The sequence below is a fragment of the Rousettus aegyptiacus genome, unplaced genomic scaffold, assembly GCF_014176215.1.
Source record: "Rousettus aegyptiacus isolate mRouAeg1 unplaced genomic scaffold, mRouAeg1.p scaffold_m13_p_13, whole genome shotgun sequence".
Lineage (NCBI taxonomy): Eukaryota > Metazoa > Chordata > Mammalia > Chiroptera > Pteropodidae > Rousettus > Rousettus aegyptiacus.
In genome coordinates this window covers 12,823,553-12,840,829 of record NW_023416288.1, presented here as the reverse complement: position 1 = coordinate 12,840,829, position 17,277 = coordinate 12,823,553, and the positions used below count along the sequence as shown (strand labels likewise).

Here is a 17,277-nt window from a genome sequence, read left to right as displayed (position 1 = left end):
TAGGCATCTGCCATTTACAATTGACTCTTGAATAATGTGGCGGTTGGGGTGCTGACTCATACAGTTGAAAATCCACACATGAGCTTTTGTCTCTGCAAAACTTACAGTTGTTCCTCAGTATCCACGGGGTATTGGCTACAGGTTCCCTCTGCAGATACCAAAATCTGTGGATGCTCAAATCCCTTATATAAAGTGACATAAAACAGTGCATGCAGTCAGCCCTCCACATCCATGGATTCCTGCTGTTTTCCATCCAAGGTTTGTTGGACCTGCTGGTGCGAAACCTGGGGATATGGAGGTCTGACTGTATGTTTATTGAAAAAAATCCATGTGTAAGTGGACCTGTGCAGTCAAACCCTTGTTTTTCATAGGTGAACTGTCTATTCTTAATCACTTAGTTTTAGAATGTCACATAGTTAAGGCTAGCCTGTGGCCTTGTGCTCCCTATCTTTTTTTTAATTCATATTTCCTAATGTAAATGATTTGAGCTTTGTTTTATAAATATCCCTACTTACCTACTAGGTTATATTACTGATTTTGTTGCTTGTAATTAAACACTATCTCTTTGGAGTTATTAAGAAGTGTTTGGCAAATAATATCTCAGTGACAGCCCTTAAAGATGCATGAAGTGGTTCTGTTCTGGCTGTTAAACTTTGGTGGTCTGTCCAGGGAATCAGAAACTTCTACCCCTCTAATTGCATTACTGGGAGAGGTGGCCTCTTACACACATTCACTTTTGATTTCTATGCCACATCATTGTATAAGCCCCCCTGCCCTCTGCCCCCTAGATGTTGTAAGCAACAAATAAAGCTAAAATTCAACTCTTGGGATACAGATAACTCAACTGATAATTAAATGAATGAATAGTTGACCTGTTGTTAAGTTTGCACAGGCACAGGCTGTGGCCGTTATGTCATTCTGTGTAGCTAGAGTCAAGTTTCTTTGGAATGCATTTTAGAAATCTTCAAGTCTGCATCTTAGAATTGAAGAAATGAGGTGCTACTTCCCTCATGTTGCTGCCATGAAGATCAAAGCAGAAACTATATGTGAACCATTTCTGTAAATTGCAATGAGCAAAAAGGTTACAATCCTTATTTTCTAGTGCCTAGTATAGTATGTGGCCAGAAATATAATAATTCATTGTTTCCTGGCAAACAAACCTAAAAATTACTATATCTCTTGTATGAATGATCATCTCATATCTGTATAATGATTTCAGTTAACTTATTCTTATATTCCTACAGGATAAGGGGGGAAGATACTACAATTTTAGTACTGATAGACAAGAAAATTGAGACGTAGACATGTCAGGTGGCTTTCTTAAGGCACCTGGAAAAATGGTGATGCTGAGACTAGAATCAAGTTCATCTCAGTCTCTTTCTTTGACTTGTGAATAATCTGTCTGCTTAGCATTTTTGAGTTGTATCATAGAGAAAAGTGTGAGAGAGCACTGAGAAGATTTTTTTTTTCCCCACTAAGATGCCCATAATAAGTACTGGGGGAAAGAGTAAAGCATACAGGCTTTATAATTTTGAACCTGTCTGCCTTTTATATTTTGTCTCTGTACCTTTCATTCCTAGGTACAGAGAAGTGTATGATATTTCATGACGACAAAAATGTTTGTTTCGTTTTTTCATTAGAAGTGTTGTATATTGCTTTTAAAAATATGATTCAAGAGAAAGCTGTAGAAAGTCATCTGTATTTTCTCATTTCTCTAGAGCAACTCTTTATTACTTACATAATAAAAACTTGATAATATGAATGATATCTCAATTTAAAAGTAAATATTCTTAGAAATAACCACTAGCATGCTGGTTATTGGTTATTGCTGGTTGATGGGAACATAGCAGGTGTTTATTTTCTTTGTATGTTTCTGTGTTTTCTAAACTTTTCACACTGAATGTGTGTTGCTTTGTGATTAGAAAACAAAACATTAAATATTGTTTTAAAGCCAACATATGAGGAAAACAGACAAAGCTTAATAATTTTTAGGTTTATAATAGAAAATAAAGCTATTTCGGAGCAAGTAACTTATGAAGAATTATTTTTAAACTTACTTTGAGGCCGTTGGTTCACCAGGATGTGGGATGGTGTGATGCTGTTGAGAGCACAGGGAGGGGCCGGGTTAAAGAGATTACTACTGGCCAATTCTTCTTTCTGTGAAGTTTGGAGATAGGTGGAGAGGCATCAATTTTTATTCTGATTTCTGCTTAGAAGTTTTTCAGATTTATCATTACTTCTCAGGATCTAACGAGGGAAGTGTAATGGTCATGATGACATGCTTTGGAGTTAGGGAGACTTAGTCCCCTCATCCTAGTTCTACAGGTCAGCTGTTTGACATTGGAGATTACTTAGATCTTTGCCAGTTTCCTTATCTAGGAAAACCCTACCTTATAAGGTAGTGGACAGCATTGAGATATTTGTAAAGAACTTAGCACAAGTACTGGAACATGTTAATCAATAATGAGTAGCAGCTGTCATCACCACCACAATCATCTACCTAACCTGGGATTTCAGACATACGTGTATATGAATTGGTTTTATAGAATTACTCCATATCTCAACTATTTGTCAGCACCTTCATAGGTTGCAGGCGACAGCAACTCAGCTCAGGTCAGTTTAAGCTCAAAAGCAGGGTGTTTATTAGATGTATTTCTGGCATAGTTCAAAGAATTGGTTGAAATATAGGACAGCCCTGGAGACCTCAGGCCTACAAACAAATTCTTTGGTAATTTTAGTATCTGCGCATTTTGAGATTATCATAGGTGATTGTCTTTCTCTTAAGTATTGGTTAGATTTTCCTGGGCTTTTTTTTTTTTTGTATATCAAATAATTTGGATTGTATTCTGGACATTTAAAACATTATGTTGTTGAGCTTATAGTACAGAGAACAGATTGATGGTTGTCAGAGGCAGAGGGTGGGGGTTGGGTAAAATGAGTGAAGGGTGTCAAAAGATACAAACTTCTAGTTATAAAATAAATAAATCATGGGGATGTAATGTATAACATGGTGAATATAGTTAATAATACTGTATTGTATATTCGAAATTGCTAAGTGAGTAGATATTAAAAGTGCTCATTGAAAGAAAAAAATTTATGAGTCTGTGTTTGTATGGTGATGGATGTTAACCTTATTTGTTGTGGTGATAATTTCACAATGTATACAAATAGTGAATCATTATATTGTGTACCTGAAACAGATATAATGTTGTATGTCAGTTACATCTCAATTTTTAAATATTATGTTGTGAGACTGGTTCTTTTTAAATCCTCTGTAGAGTTTTTTGTTTATTTTAGTAGGCAGTTGACCTGGTTAACTAAATCACCAGAGTATAGATCTGGTGATTCTAGTGTTAATTCAGCTTTCAAAACTTTTGGTATTGTTTGTTGAGGATGGGAGGAGTCCTCTGCCCTTGCTTGAGATATTCAAGGCACGAGGGTGGTGGTTTGTACTGTAGTCAAGTTCCCCCTGACTGTGCTTTGAATTTTTAATTCTATTCCAGACATGTCCAGCTCGAGGGTGAGCCTAGGGCTCCCATTGGTTCATATCAGAGCTAGATTCCCTTCTCCATCACTCTGGGATATTTTCTCAGGGACTCCTTTTTATATTTCCTTTGGTCAGAAAGATGGATTACTGCAAAGTTTTAGCCTACATGGTTTTTGGCAGTTCTACCTGGGGTGAGGTGACGGGAGAAAGAAGGGAGAAAAAGAACAAAAAGGCTTTTTTTTTTTCTCCTGAACTCTGCACAGCGGGGACCCTTGCTCCAGTTCCTTTGTCCAGAGAGACAGGTTTTCTCGTGGGGTGTCAGGTGCTCACATCACTGTGGTGCCATCAGTGCAGCTGTACAACCAGCACTGGACTCAGAGCAGGGCTGGAAGGGAAAAGGAGAAAAAAAAAGAAACATCTGGTTTCCCCTTCACCATTATCCAGCTAACAGAGAGGGCTTTTCTTGGTCCTTTGGCCAGAAAGATAGGATTATCTTGGAGTTTTTGCAGGACAGTTTCCTGATTTGGCGCACCTTGCACCTTCAACTCAAAGCCAGGCGATAAAGGAAGAAAGTAAACAGCAAATTCACTACCATTGTTATTCAAGTTTTGACTTTCTACCCCAGTTCACCTGCTGGTATTGATTCTGCAGAGTCTTGCTTTTTGTATTTTGCGCTGTGTGGAAAAGGGAGGCTCCATCTTGGCTGACACCAGTGAGTAGTTTACTGAAATTGGCCAGGTGACATGTCCATATTAAGGCCTGGCATCCTGTGATTGACTCCCCAATCAGAATTACATGGCATCTTAGAAAGTTCTCCAAAGGGTAATGAGGGCAAGAAGCAAGCTGTTAACCGAAGAAGTGAAAAAAGATGCAAGCTAGACAAGAACAGCATGTATCTATTCTTTTTATTTTTTTAATTTTTTATTTTTATTTTTTATCTTTTAGGAGAGGCAACCCTTGGTTGACCTCACAGATTGCAAGGACCTTGTCAACTGACAATCCCTTATTATTATTTTTTCATTTTTTACACCTATAGCACCTGGTCTTCTTAGGTGGTCTCCCATCCAAGTACTAACCAGGCCCAACCCTGCTTAGCTTCTGAGATCAGATAGAATCGGGCTTGTTCAGGGTAGAATGGCCAAAGACTTGTTCTTTCTGAATAAAAAGAAAATCTTCTAATAGATATTTTAAGTGGTTTTCTACGAGTGTGGTTATGACAATAGATGTTATTAGGATTATACTATTTAAAAAATTTGTTAATTTGAAAGATTCTTATGAGGTCCATTCAGTGTTAAGGAACTTAAATAACTAGCCTGTTTTTATTTAGCTCACAAAATTTACAAGCAAAAACATGATTTGGATGTCAAAATTTTCAGAACCACATATCACCTATGGTGTTACTGTAGACACTCTTTACAAGTAAAGCTCTATTTCAAGTGGAAGCATTGATGATTATTAGCTTTTGACTTTAAATCGTATTTTATAAATCTTTTCAGTGTGGACTCTGCCAGCGGCTTAGCTGGATTGTCTTTCCTGAGCCAAATTATGAAGTCAGCAAAGTGTTTTGTCCTTGTTCTCTTCCTCCCATTTGATTAGTCCCAGTTTTTTCATCACTTTGTGGCAGAAGAAGGCTTTTATCTGCCTGTTCTCACAGTACTTAGGCTCTGGGTCTTTTCTGACCCAGAGATATCTCGTGACCTTTACCCCGAAAGCCTTGCAAGATGATTGACGACACCCTTCAGAGAAACTAATCTAGAGAGGTGCTAATGCATTGTTAATGGAATAGTCCTTCAGTGATAAGTCCTACGAGGTACTTTTTTCTGAAGTCAGGAGAAATATGAACACTTTTTTTTTTTATGTGTTGGTAAAGCAACTACCTGAACTTAGGAGAAGTAAAACATTTTAACTATAGAAAATATAAAATGATAAAAGAGAAAATAAAATTCTCTATGTTCAACACTCAATTCACTACTCTCAGTCTTTTTTTACACACACCTATAGTCATGTTTACGTGTATTGATTACACACTACACTCACCTTATACACTTAAAAGAGTTCAGACATATTGTTTTATAACTTTTATATTGCTTAAATATGTCATAAATATCTTTGTCATCAAATGTGGCATTGACATCATTTTAGAACAGACTATATAAAATTTTATCATGAGTACACAATAATTTATTAACCAGTCCTTTATTGTTGTACATTTAGATTGTTTTTAAGTGTTTAGTATTTTAAATAATGTTATGATACGAACTTATTATGATTTCTTGGGTTATGGTCCTAGAAGTGAAAGTAGAATTGCTTTGTCACAGGGTATATTTAATACATTTCTGAAACTTTTGATGCAATTCCTCCTGGTGCCTATTAAATAGTAAGTAGTTGCTCAAATTTACAGAAGTAAAGATATCTTTTCACATTCAGCCTGATTTCCTATAGAAAAATGTATAGTTTATATATATATATATTTATATATATATATATACACACACACAGATAAGCTTGCAACCATATGTAATTAGTCATAACAGGTAGATTTTCAAAGACTTGTTTTTTTCCACTCTTGGAAAGTTGGGCTTTTACAGACTATTTTACAGTTTTAATTTGGATTAGGTGCACGCACGCACTCACACACACACAGACCTCCCCACCAAAGAACCTATTAAGAGGTAGACTGACTCTGCCTACCCTGTCATAGGAAGTTCTGTGTTATGAAGTGGTAAATATCTTTTGTTTAGATGTTTTATGATAGAGATCAGTATCTTCTTCGGACTGGCCTAGAGGGGCCCCTACCTTGGTCTCTGCTGTAAAGGGCCCCACTTTGGTCTTCTTCCAGCTGTGTTCTTCCTCTTGCTTTGCAGTCTGCAGGCCAAGGAGATGTGCCCACCTGGAGGTTGTGTCCCCCTTCCCCTCACCCTTTTATGCCATGCTGTAGGTGGCATGACTTTGAATTACATTCTTAAAAGGTCCAGGTCTGTTTGCAGGGTCTTCATGGGCTTTTCCCAGGTCTAGCCTTCTGACCGTAGACTGTGTTATTGTGGGAGGGTCTCTGACCGACCTTGGATGTGCTGCTGGCGCCACCACTTGTTTGTGAGGAGGCTGTTTGGGGTGTGAGGTGGGTATAGAAGAGGATGGGAGTATTTATACTCTTGCCCTTGCCCTGCAAATGTCAGATATGGGCCTGAAAGAGAGGGCTTTGTTGTTATACAGATTTCCTTATGTTATTACAAGGTATGAGCAGAGAGAGCTTCCAGGCAGAGAAAAAGTCAGGGCCTGGAGACTGGAGAGAGTATAGCATATTTGATCCCATTATTTCAATATTTCATATGTGAAGAAATTGAGAAATGAAACTTGAAGAAGCAGATGGAGAATGAATCAAGAAAGGTCTTTTATGCTATGCTAAAATTATTGACTTTATCCTCAGGCCAATTGGACATTGTTGTAGGGTTTTGAGCAGGGATGACATAATTAGAACTGGCTGCAGTGTCATGAATGGGGGCAAGAGCAGAAGAGGCATGCCAGTTAGGCTGTTGGTGGTCGTCACCCAGGCAGCAGAAAGTGGTGATTAAAATATGTCAGTGGCCATGAGGACGGAGGTAAGACACTTGCCTACAGTGTAGGGCGATGCTGTGGATCAATGAAAGTAGGATAATGTTATGAAAATTATTTTGGAAAGCTTATAGGATTATGCAAATGTTGTTAGTGTTATTAATAAAAATAACAATCGTATTGTGGGTAAAGGTTACTTTCCAGCTAATCTCAATTCTGTGGTAAGAAGATGCAAAAATCAGTTGAAATGATATGGGTAATGCTTCTAATTTGAGGCATCACATCCACTGAAGGCTCCTTTGGGAGAGCAGAAATGTGGCTGTGCAAGTCTTTGGGGTGGTGGTTCAAGTGGGAGTTGGCTGGGCTTGGGTTTCAGTGTGAATGAGCAAGCGTCTCTGAGGTGGATTTCATCATTCACTATGTAGCTGTCCATATGCCTTCTGTTTTCAGTAAGATGTCTTTCCTTCCATTTTCTGTGCTGATGTTCCTGACTCTGTAACCTTCCTAGTTCAGTTTTTTCCAGAAGAAATAATTCTTGTCTCTTGTCATCATGTGGTAGGAAATTGAAAGGGTCTGAATTCTTAAACAGATATTCATCTGATCTTTCTGTTTGTAGATTTTATTTGCTTCTGAGATATTTGGTGCGTTTAATTCTGAGAGTTTCTACAAGTCAAATCAGCTTTCTTCTTGTTATTATCTGCTTATGTAGCCCTCAGCGTTCAGATTTTCTTGCTTTCATGAGTCAATAAACTTAACCTTATACTTTCCATCTCCCCCCAAAAAATAATTGACACCTGAATCGTCAATTTCACTTCTCTACTTTTTGTCATCTTATAATATTTTTATTTCTTTACTCTCTGCTCCATTTAGAAACTCATCTCTTTTACAGGTTTGTAGGGTGCAGAGATAAACATATATTAATTCAGCTAGTTTAAATGTAATTAGACAATCAAATAATGATTGTGTGTGTTTAAAGATGTTTTTGTATACAAGCATATATTTTCCTCAGTATCTTCTATGGTTTTCAAATTAATATTTCTAATATTGATATTATTATAGATTGTCTAGCTGCAGGTTTCTTCAAAAAATCTAAGTTTCTTTCACTGTTTTCATGGGTAGAGTTGTTTTAGAATGTTCTTCTTCTTTTTCTTTTTCTTTTTGAAACCTTCCCTGACAAGTACATGCCAGTGCAGGAGATGGTTGGTTGGTTTCCCTTTATCAAGAACAGTGAAAATATGAGATATAAAGTATAATACCACAAGCATATATTTTCCTTTCAAAGAGTGAGAGGAACCTGATGTGCAGAGAGTTGAGTTGCTCGGGGTCTTAAATTTATCACTGGCAGAGGTGAGATTGGGATCTAGGCCTGTTGTTCCCAGTTCATTCCCTATCCCTTCAGAAGCTTGGATTGAGAGCCATAGGAGGAAAATGGTCTAAGCTGGGTTTTCCCCAAGAAACCCTGTGCACTTTCATTCACACTAACTTGTAAGTCTCATGAAAGCAGGACCATTTTGTTCACTTTGGGATCCCTAGCATCTACATAGTGACACATAGTAGGTGCTCCATAAATAGATATTGAATTACAGATTGAATTGAATACCTTTAAGACCTTGTTTATTTACAAAAATAGGCACTGAACTCAGGTTTAAAGCATGAACTTTTCCAAAATAATTTCTAAGAAGCAATAGTATCTGCAAATGCAGAGAAAAGGATATACCATAAATAGATCAGATACATATTACTTTACTTAGCCCTAGGTTCCCATGGTAACTTCAGGTTCCTTTTATAAAAGAAATGTCTGAATAGAAATATTTCTGCATAGTGCCACTGTGCTCATGTACTTCATAATGGAAGGTAAGGAAGTTTTTGTTTAAGTTGCTTATGTGTCTGCATTAAGTATTCTCATGCTTTTGACCTTCCCACATTGTAGGATGAGTACGCTCACTCACTGGAATTGGAGTTAAAATATTTGTGCCATGCACTATAGTATCATGCTTTCTACCATTTTCCTGCTTGCTGTCTTGCTCTCTCAAATAAGGGTGCAAAGCACTTTGCTAAGCACTTAAATTTGAGGATGTTTCTCCCAGAGGAATCGCAGGCTCATCATATATGCTGTTCTCAACATTCCACATAAATGTTCAAAGGAAAGTTACACGAAGAAAATGAATTACATTGCTTCTTTTTATCCTTTCCCTCTGTTCTCTTAGGTATTAGCACTTTCTTTTTTTGAGGCAGAAGTCTACCACCTCTATTGCTTTTGATTCTGTGCTAGAACTTGTGGTCATCTCCTGGGTCTTCATAATTAATCGTGGTCAAGTCATAATTGACTACAGAGGATAGGCGGGGAGCATCAGGGAGCCGATTTTCTCATTGGTCAGCCACTGATGTGCAAAGACCAGGCAGCTTTATTTGCTCTTTCATTAGTTCACTCACTCACTCACACACCCACACACTCATTTACCTACTTACCTCCCTATCATCCTTAGGCTAATGTATTTCACTGCATATCTTCAGGCGGATTGTCTTCAGACTTGATCATACTGTTTATCACACCCTGTTTAACCCAGTATTTATGATGGAACTGGTAATCACTAGAGCAGTTATAAACCCTGCCTATCTTTTAAGGCTTTCTCCTCAAAGTCTTTTTAAGGAGTTCTAGCACACAGAAATTTCTTCTGACTCTGAAATCATAATAATATGAGGTCACATTATGCACATTCTACTAAAGTTTTCTAAAAAAACATGGCCTTTAAAATGCAAGCAATCTGAGAGAGGGAAAAAATGGCATAGATGATAGAAACTCTGTTCATCCCTCTGGGGACCAAATCAAAGTTGTGACAGAAACAAGTAGTAGCAGCAAGGAAAAATCACCTGGGATTTAGAGGAACAAGCCATAGAACTAGGGAGAAATCCAAGAAAGCACCCTGCAATGGCAGAAGGTAGGATGGGGCGAGGACGTCGGGCTGCCTGGTCCCAAGTGTCTGAGTGAGATGCAGATTGCGGCAGAGGCCTCCTAAAGGGGCTGCATCTGTGAGTGGAATTTTGTGGTGACAGACCTGCTCTCTCTGAGCACCAGTGCCAATTAGGCTGCACACAGGAGCCCCCAGGGACTTACAGGGAGGCATTGTTGGAGTGAGGGCTGAGGCGAGACTGACTCTGTACAGAAGTGCTGGCAGTATTCATTGCTCTCTGTTGAGTTCTCCCCTGTCTCAGTGCCTGGACACAGTGCCACCATAGCCAAGTTGTCATCAAACTGGATAACAGAAGTCGCCCAGCCAAGAGGAGTCCACGAAACCCTGCTTCTCCCAACTCGTGGCCCCGCCCAAGCCACATCCATGTATATCCTCAGTGAGTCAGGTGCTCCATGCTGAACATCACCTAGACTCACACTGGAGGCAGCTGGCCTCAGTTTCTGGTGTGGCCTTTTGAGGTAACTATTGGCACAACATCTGTGGATTGCTGGATAAATCTTAACAGGTGGTCCTGGAGGGACAGAGGCTTGGGCTAAGTTTGTCCTGCAGTTGACCCCTCTCAGGACTGTGCTACTGGACACCTACTTCACAAATCTACACTTAGAAGACTGGGAGACTTAGGAACTTTGCTGAGTACATAGAAATAGATACAAAAAGGCAGCCAAAATGGAAAGACAAAGAAGCAGAAACCATATGAGAGAACAGAACAGCGATCCAGATATAATGGAGTCAAGTAAGTTATCTAACAGGTGCAGAGTTCAAAACACTGGTTATAAAGATGCTCAATGAACTTTTGGGAAGGCTAGATAAACTTCAGTGAGAACTTCATAAAAGAAAAATAAAAATGGAAATGGAAATTATAAAGGGAACCAGTCTGAAATGAAGAATGCATGATCTGAGATGAGAAGTATATTAAATGGAATAAACAAAGGAATAAACAAAGTGAATAAAGAAAAAGATCAAATGCGCTATCTAGAGGATGGGAAAGCCAAGCACACACAATCAGAATGGCAAGAGATGAGATGCCAAGACTATAAAAATAATTTAAGGAGGATATGGGACACTGTTAAGGGTCCAAAATCTGTCTGATTGGCATATCTGAAGAAAATCAAGGTGTTGAATAGCTGTTTGAAGAAATAATGTTGGAAAACTTCACTAACCTGCTGAAGGAAATGAACATAAAACCCCAGGAAGCTCAGAGAATCCCCCAAAACAGGGATCCAAAGAGGCCCACACCAAGACACATGATAATTAAAATACCAAAGATTAAAGAATATTAAAAGCAGCAAGAGAAAAACAGATAGTTACTTATAAAGGAAAACCCATAGGACTGGCGGCTGATCTCTCAAAAGAAATTATACAGGACAGAAGAGCTTGACAAAAAATATTCGACGTGATGAAGACCCAGGATATACAACCAAGAATTATTTATCCAGCAAAGCTATCATTTAGAGTTGAAAGGTGGATAAAGAGCTTCCCAGACAAAAATAAACTAAAGGAATTCATCACCACCAAGCCAATATTTCAAGAAATGTTGGAGGGACTTCTTTAAGAAGAAAAAACATGTATCAAAAACAGGAATAAAGAATGGTAACAACTACCTTCCTATCAATAAGTACTTCAAATGGAAAAGAATTAAGTGCTCCAACTAAAAGACAGCGTGGATGAATGGATAAGAAAAAAAGACCCCTACATGTTGCTTCTAAGAGACTCACTTCAGATTAAAAGACATACACAGACTAAAAGGAAGAGGATGGAAAAAGATACTGCTTTGATGGACATAAAAGATATTTAAGTCAGACAGAGAAAGATAAACACTATATGATTTCACTTATATGCAGAATCTAAGGACTAAAAAGAACTAATCAAAAACAGACTCACAAATATAGTGGACAATTTGGTGATGGCCAGTGGGGTGAAGGGTTAAAGAAGTACAAATTAGTAGCTTTTGGATGGTCATGGGGGATAGGGAGCATGACATAGGGAATGCAGCTAGCATTAATACGATGGCTAGGTGAGGGGTCAAGGGAGGGAGAGAGCAATTGGGGGCATCATTTTATAAACTATATAGATGTCTAACCAATGTACTCTATATTTGAAACCAATTAAAATAAATAAATTTTAAAAATGCAAGCTATCTGTTTGGTAAGAAATAGGTATCAGATGGGGGCTTAAGAAAAAATTAGCTATGATGAGTTTATTGAGAAGTGATACAACATTGTACTTGATGGGGGTGTTAAGGGATTTTTATTGGTAATTTTCACTAGATAGAATTTTACATACACATTAACTTGTGGTGATACTCTTTTGCTTTGGAGCCATTAAACTTTATGCTTTCTAATAAGATTATAAGATGTGTGTGTGTGTGTGTGTGTGTGTGTGTGTTCTGTCTACCCCAACAAAATCATAAGCTTAGTGAGTGCAGAGACTATCTGTTATATTTATTTTATATCTTCTCCATAGCACTTAGGCCATAGAACTTGTTTAATTATTGTCACATAGTAAAGAGTGATATATAATGTTAATATATAAAAATAATATACATTGATATAGACATAAATTATTTATGATATGTATTAATATATGTGTATTGCTAATATGTCAAGATATCTATATACATACTTTTATATATGCAATTTATTTGAAACATTGTCTAACCTATATGTAGTTAAACTATAATAATTGTCATCATAATTGAAAGATGATATCCTAGATTTCCTGTGAACACCACATAGTAGTGCAAATGACTTTTGTGTTTGGGGATTTCAGTGAAAACCAGAGCTGGTCAGTAGTTAAAATGGTGAAAACATATTTTTTCACATGCTTTTGCAATAGGGGAAAAGAGATCTCAGTACAGAACTGGGCCGCATTCCAATATAGCATGGACAAATGGAGATTTATTGGCAAGGAGTGGGGTGAGGGTCAGTGAATGTAAAATTACTAAGAAACATCAGGGTTATGGGGGGAATTCTGCTAAACTGACTTGACAGGATTCTTGCTAAAACTGAGTGATGCAAAGATGAATACAAAAGCCCAAAAGCCAAGGCTTCTTTGAGAAGAGTTCAGAGGTGCCTTGACTAAGGGGTAGTTGAGGAGAGAGTTTTTGTCAAGGGGTACTGTGAACATCCAGTAAGATGACATACTTTATGTTTCTGTTATTTGAGAGTTTGTGCCTATATCTTTATTTGTGAGAGTGAGTGAGTGTGTGTTGGGGGGGGGTCAGGTGTGATTTCTATTGAGGGTGTTTTCTCTTAATTATCTATCTAGTGATGAAGAGTAATTATTCTCTATTTTTCTTTAGTTGTTTCCTGGTTCCCACATATTTACAATGTAATGTTTCCAAGGAATCCATCATTTTATTATTTGGGGCAGTGTTTGGTATGCTTCGATTTTCAGACAAGTCTAAATAACTACCATCTTTTGAGTGGGGTAGGGCCAAGCACTTCTTCCAGTTTACAGTTTGGAGACTGTGGCTTTTTCGTGGAATTTTGTGTTGTTAGAATGTGCTCTGACTCATATCAATATATTTGGTGATAAACCATCAGGGAACCTGAAATGTAGGAAACATTGTCAGGAATTATCTCCCTTGTCAGGAAAAATTTGAAACATGTTGAAATAGGCAGAAAAGATTTAACTTTGGGTGGTGAACACACAATGCAATATACATATGATGTATTATTGAATTGTACACTTGAAACCTATATAATTTTATTAACCAATGTCACCCAAATAAGTTTAATAAAATAAATAAAATAAAAGCAATCCTGTCCAGAAAACAAAAGAAATAGAGATGACCGAGTGTCATGTTTTAGTGCATCTTTCTAAATGATCAGTTTCTATAGTGGCCTGCACCTTTCTTAGTCTTTAAACTATTTTACAAAATCATGAGTGTAGGAAACTGATAATAATCCAAATGATACTTGTCCATAGAAATGAAATGGATTTTATCCTTTTGAATGCTATTGATTTTTATGTTCTGGATATTTATCAGTTCTGCATCTCTTAGTTAATTCATTTCACTTTTCTAATTGCCTGTTTAGATGTATTCTTTGAATTCTCTTTTGATTTGGTGATACTTTATTAGTGACTGACTTGCTAATTAATGACTTAAAACATTTGACACTTATTAATTTTATATTTGTATGAGAAAAATTTTACCTTTTCTTTTTAATTGCTCCTTAAGACCTAGAAATTCTCATTTCCAAGGGATCAATTTAAGTGCTCAGTGTTTACTTGGGTCTGTGGCTAGGGTTTTAGGCTATTATCTATAAATCTAAAAACTTAAATGCTTTAATTCTCTCTTTTCAGTACCTCGAATATCACTCAGAATATTTTGGGAGCATATATTGTATCTTTAGTGATTTTACTGTATCACACTATTTCTTAAATTTTTGCTATGAATTTTTGGGTTGCTTTCAGAAATAATTTTTTTTTATTTGTTTGTAGCCCAGATGAAATAACCTATTATATAATTTAAAATAAAACCCATCTGGCTTGGGCTGCAATTTAAATCTCTGACCTCAAGTGCTGCTTTGTGCGTCAAATAGGTTTGCATTTAAGTATTTTGAAATTATAAACACATTACAGCTTTTTGATAAAATTCCAAGAATTTTGTGACTTAACAATAGCCATGACCCTTTCGAGTTCAAGGGTAATCTAGAGGAGGCAGATAGGATAAAAAATCTTGAGAAAATTAATTGGCATATGATATCCATCATTAAGTCAGAATACTATACTATACCTTTACCCTGTTCTTATTGCTTTTCTCTTCTCATAGCTAGCAACCTGAATATCACAGAGATAGTGGTCGAGGACAGTTGTTGAGCTTACCTGTTTTATTCAGAGGCCCTGCTTCATTTGAAATTCATGCCAGACTTCTCAGCAGCATTATTTTGCAAGGACGATAACAAATTACCTAAATTTTATATATGAGGGCCAGGATCTTAGTTGGATATGGAAATAGGAAAGACTTCCTAATACAAATAACTAGAAACAAGAAGCCATTATGTAAGTACATGGCTAGTCAAGGTCATTCTACAATAGGGGTTTGTGATAGGCTGAATAATGTCCCCCCAACCTCCTCAAATAGCCCAGTTCTGGAATATTCATGTAACCTGTGAACGTTGCCTTGTAAGACAGAAAAGAGCTTTGAAGATGTGAATAAGAATCTTGTGATGGGAGGTTTTCTGGGTGGGCCTCAAATGCAGTCACAAGGGGAGGAGAAAGAAGGCAGTATACCCACAGAAGCAGATTGGAGTGATGCAGCCATGAACCAACAAATGCTGGTAGCTACCAGCAGCTGGAAGAGATAAGGAATGGATTCTCCCCTAGAGCCTCCAGAGGGTCCTGGCTTATACTTCAGTGATGCCGACTTTGAACCTCTGGCCTCCAGAATTGTGAAAAATAAATAAATTTCAGTTCTTTTAAGTTGCTAAATTTGTGGTTATTTTGTTACAGCAGTTATAGGAAAACTAACACAGATTATGCTACCTGGAATTGGAGAGCTGCTTTAACAAATGCCTAAAAATATAAAATTCTAAATGCTTTAGAATTGGTTAATAAACAAAAGCTGGAATAATTTTGAAGCACTTGATATAAAAAGTCTAGATTGCCTAGAACAGACTGTTAGTAGAAATATGAGTGTTAAATACTACCAATTAGGACTAAGGAAAAGTGAGGAGCACAATAGAAAAAGCCTATATTGACTTAGAGAATATATATGTAAAATGTCATAAACAAAATGTTGGTAGAAATATTAAAGGTGGTACTAGTTAAGGCTGAGAAGAAAATGAGGATATGTCACTAGAAGTTGAAAGAATGGTGGTCTTATTATATAGTGGCAGAAAGCTTAGAATTTTGTCAGTCAGTCATGCAAAAGGCAATACTTCTAAGTGTTTCACTTAGATATTTACAGAGGAAGTTTCCTAGCAAAGTGTTGAAGGTGCAGCCTGGTTCCTTCTTGCTGCTTACAGTAAAATGTGAGAAGAAAGAGATGAATTGAGGGGACAGTTGTTAAATAAAGGAATTCAGACTTGATGATTTGGGAAATTCTCAGCCTATCCCAATTGCAGATGATGCTAAAATTAGGACACTCACTCTTAGGAAAATTTGCTGTGGAGAGAAGGCCATATGGCTGGAAAACCTTTTGCTACTCTTAAAGAAATTTGATGTGTGACTTATGGTTCTATTTAACCATCTCAGCAGAAGCCAGGAATAGAGATGTGTTTATCTAGGAAAGATCATTTGAGGGTCCTCCATCTAATGGTATGAATCCTGTGACATACATAGGAGACCCACAAGGTTTTTGATAATGTTATATCTGCAGAAATACTGCCAGCTTGAATTTAAAGGAATAGAGATGGATAAAATGGAAGAAGCTATTGGATTCCACAGAAACAGCTCAATAAAACTACTTAACTGCAAATGTGTTCTACTTTTTAAGAAAAACAAGAATGACTCTGACAGTGGAGCCTTGAGCCCAGAAGTTGGAGCCATGAACTACAGAGGATTATTCTCAGGCTTTGGAATCTAATGGAACTTGCTCTGCTGAATTTTAAAATTGGGACTATTGGCATCTCCCTTCCATCTTCCCTTCATTCCATTTTATCCCATTTTGAATGGGAATATCTGTAACCATTATTAATGTCTGTTGTATTTTGAAAGCAGAAAACAGGTCCAGAAACGGAGAGAAATTTTGCCCCTTTTTTGGTCATAATAAGAGTCTTCCTCATATCTGTTTTAGATGATTAGATTTGGGGCTTTTGAGCTGATGAGATGTATATAAGGTTTTAGACTTTAAGTTGATGCTGTAATTAGTTGATGCTGTAATTTAGTTTGGGTTGATGCTGTAGTTTAGTTGGGATATGGTGAATGTATTTCTCACATGGAAAGGACATGAAATTTTGGAGCCAGATGCCGGATGGTGGTAAGCTGAATAATGCCCATCCCCCCTCCTCCTGCAAAAAAAAAAATCCATATCCTCATCCCTGGAATCAATGAATTATTACTTTTATGGAAAAAAATAGACTTTGAAGTGAATAATTGTTAAGCATCTCAAGATGGGGAAATTATTCCTTATTATCTAAGTGGGCTCTAAATACAATCATAAGTCACCTTATAAAAATGAGGCAGAGGGAGATAAGACAGAAGAGGGAAAAGGCAGAGTAGAGTGCCTGTGGAGGCAGAGAATGGAGTGATGTATCCATAAGCCATTGTATGGCAGCAGCTACCAGAAGCTGGAGGAAGGAAGGCGCATATCCTCCCCTA

General features: G+C 37.3%; 1 protein-coding gene and 1 pseudogene across 4 annotated transcripts in view; one reads left to right on the top strand and one right to left on the bottom strand.

Annotated features, from left to right (window-relative positions):
• Positions 1-17,277, top strand: part of ELAPOR2 (endosome-lysosome associated apoptosis and autophagy regulator family member 2) — a 155,189-nt gene that overhangs the window by 55,422 nt on the left and 82,490 nt on the right. The window lies entirely within an intron of this gene.
• LOC118610937 lies at positions 4,515-4,633 on the bottom strand (annotated as a pseudogene).